This window comes from Cervus elaphus, chromosome 12, assembly GCF_910594005.1.
Source record: "Cervus elaphus chromosome 12, mCerEla1.1, whole genome shotgun sequence".
Classification (NCBI taxonomy): domain Eukaryota; kingdom Metazoa; phylum Chordata; class Mammalia; order Artiodactyla; family Cervidae; genus Cervus; species Cervus elaphus.
The window spans coordinates 35,652,647-35,668,757 of record NC_057826.1 but is presented as its reverse complement, the minus strand read 5'-3'; positions in this window follow the sequence as shown (position 1 = coordinate 35,668,757).

The window sequence follows — 16,111 nt, the reverse complement described above, 5'->3', positions numbered from 1 at the left end:
TTAAGCAGAGCAATTCTATTGGGTTTGCCAGGAAGTTAGCTCTATCGGTTTGGCCAAAATTTCATTCATTGGGAAAAACCCAAATGAACTTTTTGGCCAACCCAATACAATCTTCAGCTCTCAACTCCAAATTTAGCCCTGAATATTTCTTTACACATTCAAGGATTTAGCTGAAGTGTGAAAATATGTAGTTGAAGTGTGAAAATGAGCTAAGCTTTTCTTCCCATTGCAAGGACTGAATGAGTGAGAACATGAACTCTGCTCTCTAGTACATAGGACTCACTAGCCCAAATCTGATCAAATCAACCCTTCTTTGGGGGAAGTGGTCCTGGGGGATCAGACATGTTCTCTGCCCCCACAGTTCTCTGCTCTGCTCTCATAGCACTTCACTCATCTTTGTCTCACTCTTTCCTGCCTCATCCAGGCCTGCATGTTCAAATTTTTAAAAACCTGATTAAGGTCTGAAATGAGAATTAAACCCCAAAAGAGTGAGAATGAGGAGTAAAGAGGAAGGATGTCTTATCTTTCTGATTACACAAGAATTAGCGATAGTTTGTAGTACAAGAAGATGAGCAAACATCTGCACCGATTGTATGATTTCAGGCAATAACTTTCCTTCTTTGAGCCTTTACTTTCTGTAGTATACATCTCATAGTATTTCCATGTGGGAATTCCTTCCCAGAATTTCTCAGGAAACGTATGTTTTCCTGTATCTTGTATTTGTGAAAAATCAATTGAGGAATCAGGAAAACAGGACAAACTGTTATAGTTCTGCAAGAATGAAAGCTTAAACAATCAACAGAGAAATACTGTAAGCTTTGTTAGTCCCTGATGTCACATTAAAGTGAGAGCAGGAAGAGCTGACACTCAGATTGAAGTTAAGGTAGACATTTCCAGATCGGGACCAGGACCATGTCAAAGGAAAGCAGCCACAATCTAATCTTGCTCAGTCCAATACAGCATGTATGGCTATGTGTGTGTTGTATGTTTAGTTGCTCAGTTGTGTCTGACTCTTTGCAACCCCATGGACTGTAGTCCACCAGACTCCTCTGTCCATGGAATTCTCCAGGCAAGAATACTTCCTCACGGGGATCTTCCTGACTGAGGGATCTAGCTTATGTCTCCTGCATTGCAGGTGGATTCTTTACCTGCTGAGCCCGCAGAGAAGCCCAAGTATGGCTATGGAGAACTTGAAATGAGGCTACTATGAATTGAGATGTACTGTAACTGTAAAACACACATCAGATTTTAAAGACTAAGTATGGCAAAGTGAAGGTGAAATATCTCATTGATATTTCTCACATTGATTGCATATTGAAAGGAATATTTTGAATATATTTGGTTAAGTAAAATTATTAAATTAAAATTATTACAATTATTACTTAAATTAATTTTACCTGGTTCCTTTTTGATTTTTAATATGCCTCCTAGAACATTTAGTTACATAGGTGGCCAGCACATATAGCTTGTGGCTATTGTCATGTATGGTAGGCAATTAACAGGACCCCTCAAAGGAGATCTCTGGTGTACACATACTTTTCCCCAGTTAGTCAATCAAACACTAATCTAGATGCTGCTGTGAAGGAATTTGGGAGATGCAATTAAGGCCTCAAATGTCTTAATTTAAAGATAGATTATCCAAGTGGGCCTCACCTAATCACATGAGTGCTTCAAAAGCAGAGTCTTTTCCCCACCGGTCACAGAAGGGACAGGCAGAGAGACACACTCCAGGGGCCTGCAGGAAGGAAAAACATTCAGGTTGTGAACTGCCTTGGGGGCCACGAGGCAAAGAACTGCCTTATGGGACCTGAAAGTGAAAGTGTTGTTCAGTCTTGTCCAACTCTTTGCGACCCCAGGGACTGTAGCCCACCAGGCTCCTCTGTCCATGGGATTTGTCAGGCAAGAATATTGGAGTGGGTTGCCATTTCCTTCTCCAGGGGACCTTCCCAACCCAGGGATCGAACCAGTGTCTCCTGCATTGCAGGCAGATTCTTTCCCATCTGAGCTACCAGGGAAGCCCTGGAGGGACCTGTAGGGAGTCCCTAAGCAATCACTAGCAGAAAACTGAGGACTTCAGTCCTAAAACCAGAAGGAAGTGAATTTCTCCAACAATCGGTGAGCTTGGAGAGGATGTTGAACCAGCCCTGCCCATCCACTCTCTCCAAGAGAACAGAAGGTTCAGCTGAGAGTTTCTGACCCAGGGACCTGACCTAAAGAAGGATGAGACGATAAATGTGAACTATTTAAAGCTGTTATGTTTGTGGTAGTTTGTTACACAGCAATAGAAATTCAGTGAGCCGTATTACAAGAGCTCGTTTGTGGCCTTCTCTGTGGCTCATGGTGAGCCATTCTTGGGAACAAAATAAATATCACCAAGTCTGTATACAAAGTACACTTTATATGAATCCTGTGAGTTCTATGTTAAGAAAATACACATTTGGAAGAAAACTAAGTCCTTAAAATAGCAATTTTGACATATGAGTCCATGTAGTGATGTCAATCTTGCTAGGATACCCAAATGTTAGGTTTTCCTAGCATTATCCAACGATTTTTTTCTGGTACATTTTGCAGTTTCTGAGTTCAGTATAGCATATAGGTCTTTATAAATACGTACTATTAAATACTGAAAACAAAACAAAATAAAATAAAAACTACTACTAAAATATTTTTCCTTGGTAAATACTACTAAAATAAAGAATAAGTTATGATTTCAGGAATTCACAAGGACTCTGAGGAATTCTGATTTCTTGTCTCCTAAAGCTTAATATATATGTGCTTCTGAGAGCAGTATGAATTTTTTTCCTTACTCAAATTAAAGATTATAGGGTATTGAGACACTATTGGAGGGCTTGTATTTCTTAAGTCTAAACGAACCATATTTCCTGAAGTCCACAATTCTTTGAGCTAATGTTACTACTTATAAGATCACTGGGTCCAAGGCAGCCAAAATTGGTATAGAAACTCAGGTGGCTCAGTTGGTTAATAACCTGCCTGCCAATGCAGGAGACTTAAGAGATGTGGGTTCAATCCCTGGATCTGGAAGATCCCCTGGAGTAGGAAATGGCAACCCTCTCCAGAATTCTTGCCTGGGAAATCCCATGGACAGAGCAGACTGTTGGGATCCAGTCTATGGGGACTCAAAGAGTCAGACACAATTGAGCAAATGAGCACATGAAGTTTAATGTGTGTCAGGAATTTGTAAACACTGTTTCATGTTGGTTTAAGGATTAAATAAATTAATGAATGTGAAAGACTTAGGCAAGGGCCTGAGTGTAGAAAGTGAGGATACATGGTACTCATATTTAGTCTCTGGTTCTAGACAAAAATAACAGGAATGCCAAATTAATTGGCATTTATGGATTTAACTGACTGCATTTTAATCTGAATTTACATACCACAGAGGAGAGGAGAGTAAGAGAATTTAAAGCAACTGACTAAAAACAAATCCAAAAGGATTTGTCTTCAAGGTGGATTAGCAACCTGAAGATGTTTTGCCTTGTAGGGTACTGTGATGCATTAAAATTTGTATTGGAAAGAATCATCATAACATGCAGTAAAGACACTTGTTGAAGTTCAAAGGAAGGTGAGACATTAAGAAAGCAAATGATATGGAAGCAACCTAGATGCCCATCAGCAGACGAATGGATAAGGAAGCTGTGGTACATATACACCATGGAATATTACTCAGCCATTAAAAAGAATTCAGTTGAATCAGTTCTAATGAGATGGATGAAACTGGAGCCTATTATACAGAGTGACGTAAGCCAGAAAGATAAAGAACATTACAGCATTCTAACACATATATATGGAATTTAGAAAGACGGTAATGATAACCCTATATGCAAAACAGAAAAAGAGACACACATGTACAGAACAGACTTTTGGACTCTGTGGGAGAAGGCGAGGGTGGGATGTTTCGAGAGAACAGCATCGAAACGTGTATATTATCTATAGTGAAACAGATCACTAGCCCAGGTTGGATGCATGAGACAAGTGCTCGGGCCTGGTGCACTGGGAAGACTCAGAGGGATTGGGTAGACAGGGAGGTGGGAGGGGGGATCGGGATGGGGAATACATGTAAATCCATGGCTGATTCATGTCAATGTATGACAAAACCCACTACAATATTGTAAAGTAATTAGCCTCCAACTAATAAAAATAAATGAAAAAAAAAAAAAAAAAAGAAAGCAAATGATAACTTTCTCCTCCAAAGTGAAAGTAAAAGTGTTAGTCAGTCACATCCAACTCTTTGTGACCCCATGGACCATAGTCCACTAGGTTCCTCTGTCCACGGGATTCTCCAGGCAAGAATACTGGAGAGGGTTGCCATGCCCTCCTCCAGGAGAGATTCCTGACCCAGGGACTGAACCCACATCTTTGATGTCTCATGTACGGGCAGGCAGGCTCTTTACCACTAGTGCCACCTGGGAAGACTACCCCCAACCCCTGCAAACCCATGTCCATCTTCTCATAAGAGAGTGAACTGAGTTTGAACTGTTTGATCTGATTTGGTTTGGTTGTCAGTAACAGAAAAATACTTTGCAGTACCTAGAAGCAATATATACTCTTCCTCTACTCGCCTGGAGGAAGGGATTCAGCTACAGTTCAGGTTGAGGGAATAGAACAAAGAGATAAAGTGGATTGTGCTTTAAAGTCTTAAATTCTTTCATTTCCACAGAATCTCCTCTCTTCTGTCCATCCAGCTGTGTTATCCTCTCAAATCTGCCTAAAAATTCAAGTTTCCCTGGAAAAGTATCCGCGACTGACCTCACTCATTCTTATCAATTTCCACTTAGCTTTCAGGAACTTTGTCTCTCATTTGTGAGTTTTCATCTTTGAGAACTTGTGCATTCTTTGGTCTGTGGGAACTATTCCCCCTGCCCCCCCGCTGCATTAGACTATAGTGTCCTGTGACAAAACAAGTCTTTTCTGTGTTTCTTTTTAATTTTTACTGTATAGAGTCCAACACTTGTGTCATTTAATTGGAGGGCATCTACTAATTACAAATGTGTCCCAAATAAGTGTTAATGTTACATGTTATTAATAATTTAACAAGTAGGGAACTTTTCTTCCAGTTAGGTCAAGATTCTCACTCAGTAGGAGGCTCCCACTTTTCTGTGCAATTTCAAGTAGGATATTTTTCCTCTGCAGTCATTAAATCTTTGCTGTTCTCAGACTCCCAGGCTCTCCCATCACCCATTATATTCCTAATACAAATGAGAGCTTGAAGAGAACATAAATTGATAGATTGGAGATATTTCAACACATTTCAACTGTTGTTTTTAGAAATAACATAGTTGTCATATTTCATTGAACAAGTGATGAGATTCAAGAATCCCTCTCTAATAAAGATATAATAAAAGATCTCTTTTATTACTAAGTCTGTTTTTGGAATTTGGGCATTTTCTAGCTCTTGTTGAAATGGAATGATTTTGATAGAGTTTCACCATCTTAGGAGTTTGGGGTTCTAAGAAGTTGATTATGCTGTCTTTGCAACTTTTGGGACCCAAGTGTGGGAAACATAGGGTACACTTTAGCAGGTGTTGGCAAACTCCACACTTGTGGTTTCTTTCCCCTGCCATTTATATAAATAAAAAGTATTACCATTCATATTAATTCAGTCTTGAACTTATTTTAGAAGCAGCTGGGAAAAGCCACATTTATCTTTGTCATTAAGCAACCGGCTGAAAATTAAGGAAATCATGTGGTTAGATGATTGCTGAAAAGACCCAGCTCATTAGAGATGGGCAAATCTTGAAAGGGTTGAGTGGGTTCTGCGAGGGCCCCTGAAGTTTGGCTACTTCTCTGAACGGTAATCAAATTAGTAACCGGTACATAGTGGAACAAGATCTCTCAGAAGGTTATTGCTCCATGAGGTTATCATCCTTTCCCATATAATTGTCTTTCCCAGTGAGGGTCCCGTCATGGGAGAGTTCAGACTAATAGCATTATGCTGTGACTTCTGGCAATCTCCTTCCCCACCCCCACCTTGCTTCTCCTTTCTCAGAAATGGTTGGCCCATTGTCTGAGCAACAGCAGAAAATTCAGATCAACAAAAGGCCCACAGGGTCCAACTTTTATTGCCATTTTGTGGGGCTGGTGTAAGTAAAACATGATACTGATGTTGATGATGACTGCTAACTCTGGAGAAAACCTTCCAGGTGCCTTTTAGAACAAAGCATTAGACATGGTCCTCAATGAGCAGATTTCTAGGCCTGTGGCTGGTGATAACTTCAAAGTGAGGTCTGTGCACAGAGGGAGGCCTTGAGAACATTAGAGACCAAAGTGTTATATGACTTCAAATGTTTCTCTTGCTTACTTTCTCTCTTTCTTTTTCTTGAGCCTGACTAATAGCCTCTGGAAGGCTCATTCCATTAAGGAAGTTCAAGAACCAATGAATTTTCCTATTACTAAAACAGTATCTTTCAACATAATTTACAGCCATTTGTTTCACTAAACTAAAATGAGTCCAGAGTGGGCAGCAGCCGGCATGTGACCAAGCCCACCAAGTAAGTGTGCTGGACTCACCCTTCATTGTCCAGAGCTGTCTGTGCTGCTGTTGTCATGTAAAACTGCCCAAACTTTCATAAATGCCAGTATCACAAGCAAGGAGACTTTCTTTTAGGTATCATTGCCTTTTGGTTTGCTAGTAGGCATTATTTCTAATTTATTTGCTTGGATCTTCAGATGTGTAGCCATTGGGGCCATGAAACTTCACATCTCATTACGTTGAAAGTTGGTATCCTTTCATACAAAGGAAACTCAAACAACAACAATGAAAACATTGTCCAATTCTATTCACGATGAAAATATCCCTCAGTAATTTGATTTGCAGGAAATGAAAAGTATTATCAACAGAATATGCTTTTCAAAAATTCATAATCCTTTAAACAGGCAAATCCTTTCTCCGGGATTAGTAGCATGGTTTGTGTCCTAGGAGCCAAATCCTATTCTCTGATTCAATCCTCAAATCCTTTCTAACAGTGCCTATATTGATTTCAGACCCAGTTTTGCTTAAGAATCCAAGGACAGAATTTGGTCCTGTGTTTAGAGGTCCTTAATGAGGATTTCTTTAAAAACAAAGTTTATCTAAAATAGCCTCTGGTTCTAAAAGCTAAACTCTGATGTCTCAATGAATATAATAGATATACTTAATTTCGAGATCATCCTTTGTTTTCTCCATGTCTAGTTGAACTTACACTTCTCTGATCTGGTGGAACAATCTAGAAGCTAGATGCTGATCTCCAAAAATTACTGGTGACTCTGACCCCTTAATCCCCAATATTGGTCCTGAACACGTGTATAGTTGATCTCCCTATTTTAATTTTGGGGTTCTAGGGACTTGGCCTTTTTGAACATAATGTACATATAAATGTATATTGTACATATTTATCTTCATAGAGGTCAGATGCTCTCTGTAACAAGGAGTGCATTCTGCACCTCTAGGAAAGATGAAAATAAGTTCTGTTACTGATGATACAGAGATGTGAAGATGATAAAAATCCTAAGTTGACTTTTTGAATCACTAAAGAGCATTTTCATTACAGGTAGCACAGTTTTAGTAAATCTATTCTATGTTAATTATTTGAAAAATGAGTATCTGGTGTATGGCATAAAACAGAAGATTTGCTAAATCAGGATACATCATTTCCTACCCAAAGGACCTAACAGAATTTGCTATACCTGTCTCGCAAATTTTTGTCTGAGAAAAAAAAGACATATATATACAAAAGTTCTTAGAAATGTAATACGGACTACATTAATTCAAGAAACAAGAGAGCAGACAGGTAGTAAGAGAATCATCAAAACATGGCTATATTGTGGATACCTAGGTAGAAAAGAATCTTAAAATCAACAGATTATAATACAGTTAACCATACTGCATATGTCATGTGCATAACAAAATTTTTTGAATGGGTATTGTGAGCACAGAACAGCAAAAATATGTGTTGGAATTGTATTGTTTCATTCTCAGAATTACCCTTTGTAGTATGATCATTTTATATCTGAAGAAAATGAAACTTAGATAACATGGAAAAACTTGCCCAAGACCACACAACTGAGTGACTCAGGCTGGATTTGAACTCATCTGTGTCAAACTCTGATCCTCCTAATCCTAACTACTCTCTGCACCTCAATCTGCACCTGTTCCCCACCTCTGTCTTTACTTCTTCATTCTCAGCCTGGGTTGACAGAGCAGATCCTTCCATGTGAAACTCTCTCCTCTACAGACTTGACTCTTCCAAGCCTGTGATCTCCATATGCCTTATCTTTAACCATTTCAGAAGATGGATCATTACTGGAAGTTGTGCTTGGATTCATCACAAATCACTGCTAATGCATCTCTGTTGGGTATCTAGGCTTAATTGGATATCCTTTTATTTATGTCTAATTATTGCCTCATCATATTCCCCATAGCAGCAGTTCTAAAGTTTTCCATTTTCCTGAAGTCGCCAAAGAGATTTCTATACTCTTTGTTGAAGTTGTTGAAAGTGTTAGTCTCTTAGCCATGTCTGACTCTTTGCAACCCCATGGACGGTAGCCCACCAGGCTCCTCTGACCATGGAATTCTCTGGGCAAGAATACTGGAGAGGGTAGACATTCCCTTCTCCAGGGATCTTCCCAACCCAGGGATCAAACCTGGGTCTCCTGCATTGCAGGTGGATTCTTCACCATCTAAGACATCAGAGAAGCCCATCTATCTACTTACTGGGAAAATCAAGAACATCTGACCTGAGGCCCTTCACATTCACTTTTTTCTACCTCACAATTGCTCTGCTAGTATTGTCCATCTCGTCACCCTTTATCCTCCTCTGAATTCTCCTTTATCAGTTAGATGCTCTACCTTTTATACATTTTCAATCTTGCCTTCTCTAGTACCTCCTTGTATTCACATGGGTTTCTCATATGGAAAAAACTTTTCTTTTTAACCTCGCTAACATCTCCAGGTATCACCCTCCATGTCTCCTTCCCTTTGCCTTCTTATTTTCCCAGAGAAATGTATTCTTCTTAACTTTCCTGAAGTACATGACCTTGTCATGTGCTGTAAGTATTTATTCAATAAGATTCACTGTGATGATCATTTTTTGAGATTTAGAAATCCTTCAGGAACCAGGTAAAGCAGAAACCTAGTTCAATGTATCATGAATACTAAACGCTAACAACCTTAAATAAAGAGATTTCTGGTAGTTTCTGCTCACCTTAATATTTGCTATATGAGATACAAAGGAAGCATACTTAAAAACATCACTACTTTTTGTGATGAGCAGAATATAATTTAAGGAGAAGTATTTTCAGTATGTAGTAAACAATTATATAAAGGTTAGAATTACAATAAACCTAATCACTATTATTCTGTCTTGTATTACTAAGTTTCTATAAACCTGTGTGCATTTGAAAAAAATTTTAACATTCTTTCTAAGTTATCTAGGAAATTCACTTTCTCTTAACATTTGTGTTAGCTGTCAAACTCTGTCATAGTTACCTATTAGAAGGTTATTAATTGTTATACAAATTACCAGCTATGATAACCTTGAATATTGGTAAGCTATTTTACTTTTACAATGATAAATATACTTTAATTGAGTGATATTATATTAGCAGATAAAGCAAATAAGGTAATTTTTTTACTCTAATGATATTTAGCACACTGACCCATACTTGAAAGTTAATAGATATTAAAATCATCTGATTATGTCTAGTATGTTTTTGTTATCAAAATGTGAGATGAAATTTAGTGGAGACAGAGAAAAGGGTGGATCTCATAGTTTTCAAGTATCATAAATCATATGGGTACTCATTTTACTTCTCCACAGTAGATCATAAAACAGGAATTGCAGCAAGAGATATGTTAGTAATGCTTAAGGAAGAACTTTTGAACCAAATACTGGGGCAATGAAGTGCTGATATGTCTGACTCTATAATCTTTGTGTATTAGGACAGAAGATCACCAGTCCTGAGTTATCATTATATGTGGTATTTGATGTAGGAGGTCCTGAGGGGTGAGTGGAGGAATCTGAGAGAGTGTGAAATTGACTCTTGATAGATCTGGTTGGAGGGGAGAAAGAAAAGTCAATTACCTATTAAAAACAATAATGAGAACTCTATCCCTAGGTCATGGAGGTGTTGCGACGATTCCTGACATGGGGTGGGAGTGGGGAGTCTCCACATATGGGGACACTCTGATACTGCCCTGTGACTTCACCAATTATTCCTTTTCATTCTATTCTAATCCCAGGTGATTAACCTGGGTGGAGGCCCTGCCTGCAGCTGTGAGTTGAGCATTACTTTTCCCTTTTGAGCCAGGAGGAGCAGCTTCTGGATCTGTCCTTCCCAGAAAAATCCACAAAGTTTCCTTAAGCCCCAGAGGTTTTCTCTGTCTGGTCAGAGACCTGAGACAGATGATTACTGTGGTCTTGTTTGGTACTCTGTTTTTCCATTAGGAGAGAAAGATACACCCTTGCATCAGGGTGGCAGCTGGCACTGAATTACCTTCCATTAATGTTCAGTTAGCTGATGTAGCAGGATCCCTGAAACCTTTCTGGTCATTGCAGAACTCCACGTGAAGTTCCACATGCAGACTCTCTAGGTCCTCTGATTGCGATTTCAACCTCCCTCACTCAGATCCCAAAGTCCAGAATGTGCAGAACCAGAACTACACAGCTGCCCACAGCAGCAAGATGCTGGCCTCCTAGGTGGACATGATATTTTCTGCTTGTTAGGCAGGCAATATAGTTGAAGAAGATGTCGCTGAAGATTCAGGATTTGTCACTGAGAGGTAGGTCAGCCGGAGAGAAAGGGTGTACAAACCTACTTCTTGTGATGTGGGTCTGTGCACAGTCATCCTGATGCGTACTCTGAAACTAAACTGAGTAAAAAGGGGGAAATGTAGCACTAAGAGAGCTCTTTTGCTCTAGTGTGAGTCTCAGAAAGGAGTCCTTCTGCCTCTAGATCCTAGGTACTGCTATCATCAACCCTAGATTTGCTGAACCCAGTGGTAGCGATACTCTTACGTAGGCACTGGAGACAAGAGAGTAATTCTGTTTCTCACTCTCATGGAGTTTTATACCTAGTGAGAGGAGGCAGACTATGAGCAAATAAGCAGATAAATAAAATATCAGAAGGTGATAGGTGATAGAAAGTCAGAGTGATTGATGGAGAGCTAGTTGGTACTGGGGTAGAGGAATTACTTAGCTTGAGATGTTGGGGACAGACTCACTGAAGAAGTTAATCAGAGTGACAAAAAAGAGCCTACCAGATAGTGATGCAGGGAAAAGGCTTCCCAGCAGAAGGAACTGCTGGTGGAAAGGCTGTAAGCTGGGAAGGAGCTGAGTGTTTTGGAACAAACAGGAGAGAGACCCACTTGGCTAGAGCTGAGTGAGGTTGGGATACATGATGAGACTGGAAAGGTTGTCAGGGGCCAGATCATGAGGGATCTTGTGGGCCAGGAGAAGAGTGAATCCAGAATGGTCCTAGAATCGGATTAGACCCTGGGATGTAACTAGTTTGTCTTTCTTACTTCAAAAATGAGGAAACAGAGCCCAGAAAAGTGAGATTTTGTTACCCCATCTCCACCAGCCAACCTTAGTTATGCTGCAACTGGAAACAAGATCTTCAACTCACAGTCTTTGTCACTTATCGTTAAGCTCTTCCTGAATGCTAAAAGTTTTTCCAGTGGTCATGTATGGATGTGAGAGTTGGACTATAAAGAAAGCTGAGCACAGAAGAATTGATGCTTTTGAACTATGGTGTTGGAGAAGACTCTTGAGAGTCCCTTGGACTGCAAGGAGATGCAACCAGTCCATCCTAAAGGAGATCAGTCCTGGGTGTTCATTGGAAGGACTGATGTTGAAGCTGCAACTCCAATACTTTGGCCACCTGATGCGAAGAGCTGACTCATTGGAAAAGACCCTGATGATGGGAAAGATTGAGGGCAGGAGGAGAAGTGGACAACACAGGATGAGATGGTTGAATGGCATCACCGACTCAATGGACATGGGTTTGGGTGGACTCCAGGAGTTGGTGATGGACAGGGAGGCCTGGCGTGCTGTGGTTCATGGGGTCACAAAGAGTCGGACACAACTGAGCAACTGAACTGAGCTGAACTGAATGCTAAAAAGGTGGGACTTCTGAAAACTGTCAAATATTTAAACTCCTCATCTTTAAAATATGCCACAGTGGTACTGTCTTCTTGACTCATATTCTATGACAATGAGAAAATCACAAAGGCAAAGTCAATATTACAGAGTAGATTTCTATTTTCCATAGAGAAGTATAGTTTGAATAGTTTTTTTCTCATAGAAGAATGAAATTTTATAAGGAAAAAATGATTTTTTTTTCACCAAGAGCCTATGTTTAGCTGCCATGCTCACCATGAAAAATTTTCATAGCCAGGATCACACTTCAGATTGGTAGGCATGGATATGACCTGATGATATGGGGGAGGACAGGGTGGTATGTAGGAGTATAAGGCAAACATGAACGAGGGTTATCAATTGTTTTTTTAAAATAATCGGGCAGTATGGCATAGTTACTGTGCATATAGACTGTGGCTCTAGACTAGAAGGATCAGAATCCCAGCTCTATCACTTAACTGGCTGTGTGAATTTGGGTAAATAATCTAATCTCTGTTCCTCATTTTCTTATGTATAAAAGGAGTGATAATCGTATCCTGCTCAGAGGGAATTAAATTATTATCTGTAAAAAGCTGTAGAACAATGTTTGTTGCATAATGCTTGTTACATAAGAAACACTATATAAATGTTTCAAAGAGTTTTTAAAAAGACATAAAATGTCTGGAATTATCCTTCATTCACCCTATTAAAAAAAGACGGGAGGGAGGCTTATAAATATCTTTGTAGATCAGTTATACATTATTTCAATAGTAAGTTTGACTTTAGAGTCACAGACCAAATGCAACCCCATCATTCTAGGATTGGGACACACTCATATTACAGGGACATACGGTGCTACTTCTACGCCTAGAAGGAGTTAACATTCTACTGTACATACATTCAGGATCAGAATACATTATTGTAAGTTATCCACACACAGGACATGCGTGTGTATATATGTCTTGGTTTTTCAAATAGCAGTGCTCCTAAGGGAGCAGTGCCTTTCACATCCTCCTCTGTGTTGAGAAGAAGGCCTTACTGAAGAGGGAATATAAATGGAGATTCACTTGGGATCAGCTGAAATCTTCAGTTCTAAAAGGATTTGAGGCTAGAATGATTTAAGCACAGACCCACAGCAAGAGATGTGCTTGTGGAGTAGAAGCTTGTTGTCACTGCTCTAGCCTCCATTCATTCAGGGTTTATAACCCCAAGATCTGCCACCAGCCAGGTGTAATGCAAATGACACCCTCAGTCTTTGATCTGGAGTTTCCCAGATTTTACGCTACTACTCCTTCTGCTTCCTTTCCATGAACTAACTGGTAGGCTCTGACAGATGTTTTGTCCTTTCTCTCTTCTATAGTCTCCCCCCTTTTCTCTATCTTTGAAGGAGAATGTAATGGAGAAGAGTCTCCTCCTTCCTCCAGGAGATCGTGAATGGACAGAAGAGTGTCCTCCCTGTCTTTGTCTAGGGATGAAAGCATAAACAAAGGAATAACTTCAGGTCCAAAATAATAGTGCTGGAAGGAACCACATAGTCCACTGGAGTGTGTCCTTACTTTGGGGGTTTCTAGGTACAGGGAAGAGTTAGTGTTTGTACAGTGAACCTAGCTAAATGGAGGGGATTGCTTATACCTGAGGTGCCAGGCTTGGCATTCCAGCTACCCTGCTTGGCCATCCTGAGTGCTGAGAGGATCTTCAAGAGATCTGTGATCTTCAATACCAACCCTACATATCAGTAGCTGAAGGTGAGGGGAAAGAGAAGACAGAGGGTCATCAAAAAGGATTATGACCCAGGCCTGATTGCCAATTGCGTGACCTTGGTCCACATTCTATTGGCTGGAACTTGTCAGAAGGACTTATCTGACAGTAAGGGAGGCTGGGAACTGGGTTTGGCTGTTATCCATGAAGAAAGGATACTGATTTGGTGACTAGTCTGTCAGTCTCTACCATAGAGACCACATAACCAATGGTGCTCTAGAGATAGTGGCAGAGTTAAAACACACTTCTTAATCCAAACCACAGGGCTCTCCTCACCAAACCACACTCTGCCATCTCTCTGATAGGTCTCCTACCTTAGGAAGAAATAAACCCATAGCCCACAGAAGTGGCAAAAGGAGAGCCAAGAAGAAAGTCGTTGATCCATTTTCTAAGAAAAATTGGTAAAAATGCTTTGTAACCAAACCAAGTTTGTTTTGCCTGACCATCAGGAAGCCAAAATGCTGAGACACCAAGCCCTGCCGCAAAGAGAGGGCTTACTGACAAGGCGGACCAAAAGAGAAGAAACAAGACTCAATTCTGCCTTCTGAAGTCAAGAGTCTGGGGGTATTTATGGTATAACAAATATGGAAGCAAGGTGGTCTGAGGCAAGGGGCATGTGGGAAGCATGGGGATGTGGGGGAACATGATTGGAAAAAGTACACAAATCATGGTTCTGCGCAGGTGTAACTAACTACAGGCCTCTGTACATTCAAACATGGAGGTGCTTAGCATGATCTGGGTTATGGACTTTTCAGTCTTCTGACATCTAAAGGTCACCAGGTGAACACCTGCAGATGCCCAGTTGGAATGTCAGTGGTCCTATCCAGTCTTAACCAACTCAGTTCCAACTAGTCACAGCTGAGATACCAAGTTCCTGGAAAACAACTCCTTCAAACACATTGTTTAGGCTATGTGCTGCTTGGAGGACAATTGTCTTAAAATAACGTTGATTAGTGAAGGCAGGTGAAATGGATTTGACTAATCATTATGTGACATTTCAGCATTACCTGTGTTCAATATAGGGGCTTTCCAGGTGACACGAGTCTGTAAAGAACCCATCTGCCAATGCTAGAGACAAAAGAGATGCAGGTTCGATCCCTGGGTCAGGAAGATCCTCTGGAGAAGGAAATGGCAACCCACTCCAGTATTCTTGCCTAGGAAATCTCATGGACAGAGGACCCTGGCAGGCCACTCATGAGGTCTCAAAGAGTCAGACAACTAAGCACATACTCATGTTCAATATTAAAAGTACTGTTGTTTTTGGTAAAAAAAAAAAAAAAGAAAAGAAAAAGCAGCCATCAGATTTGAAAGAACTCTTAGCACCTACCTACAAGTTTGCCAGACCCAGAAAAAGTTGGTGGAAAATCATGACCCAAGAGGTACAGATGAATGACTTGAAAGAAGGGGTCCATAAATTGATTCCAGAGAGCACTGGGAGAGACACAGAAAAGGCTGGCCAATCTAGAAACATTTCTCTATGATGGATTGATTAGAAAAGTAAAAATGTTGAAGAAGTCCAAGTTTGATTTGGGAAAACTCATGGAACTTCATTGTGAAGGCAAAAGAAAAGCTCCTGGGAATGAGACAGGTGATAAAGTTGAGCTGACGGAGATGAGCCACCTGTCCACAGATCTGCTTAAAATTCAGATGTTTAATGGTGACAAATACCAAGTGCTATTTGTGGGGAAAGAAAGGAAAGCACAGCCCATTAAATACAATTCTGGTGTAGAATCCAGTCAAATTCTACTCACAGGAAAAACCCAATGCAACATGTGGGAATCCTACAAAGAATGGTCAGCCTTGCCTCCTGATATGACAGAGCGACCTCACTGTACCATGAACCCTTTGTAAGAAAAATCAGCACATCCTGCGCCTGGCTTTTTCTCACTTCTCTGGGACCTTCTCCACTTGGCTGCTTCCTGTGGACCTGGGGCAAGATGAGGGTTATTGCACGGTTCACCGCAAACACCTGTCTCTTGGTTTTACCTCAACCTTTGATTTCAGATGTTTTCCTTTCCTCCCCTTCTACGTTTGGTCCTTTGGTCTCTTTCCCCTCACTGACTTTCATCATCCAATTAGAAACAACACCCTCCTCTGGCTACCAGTTTCTCTGGGAACTGTAGGGAGTAACCCCTGAGCCTCCTGCACTCCCCGTGGGGCCAGCAGTGCTTCAAAGGAGCGTGATGGCGGCTCCACCTCACGGCTGGGCTGCCTTTCTGTTTGAACAGCTTCCATTGCCC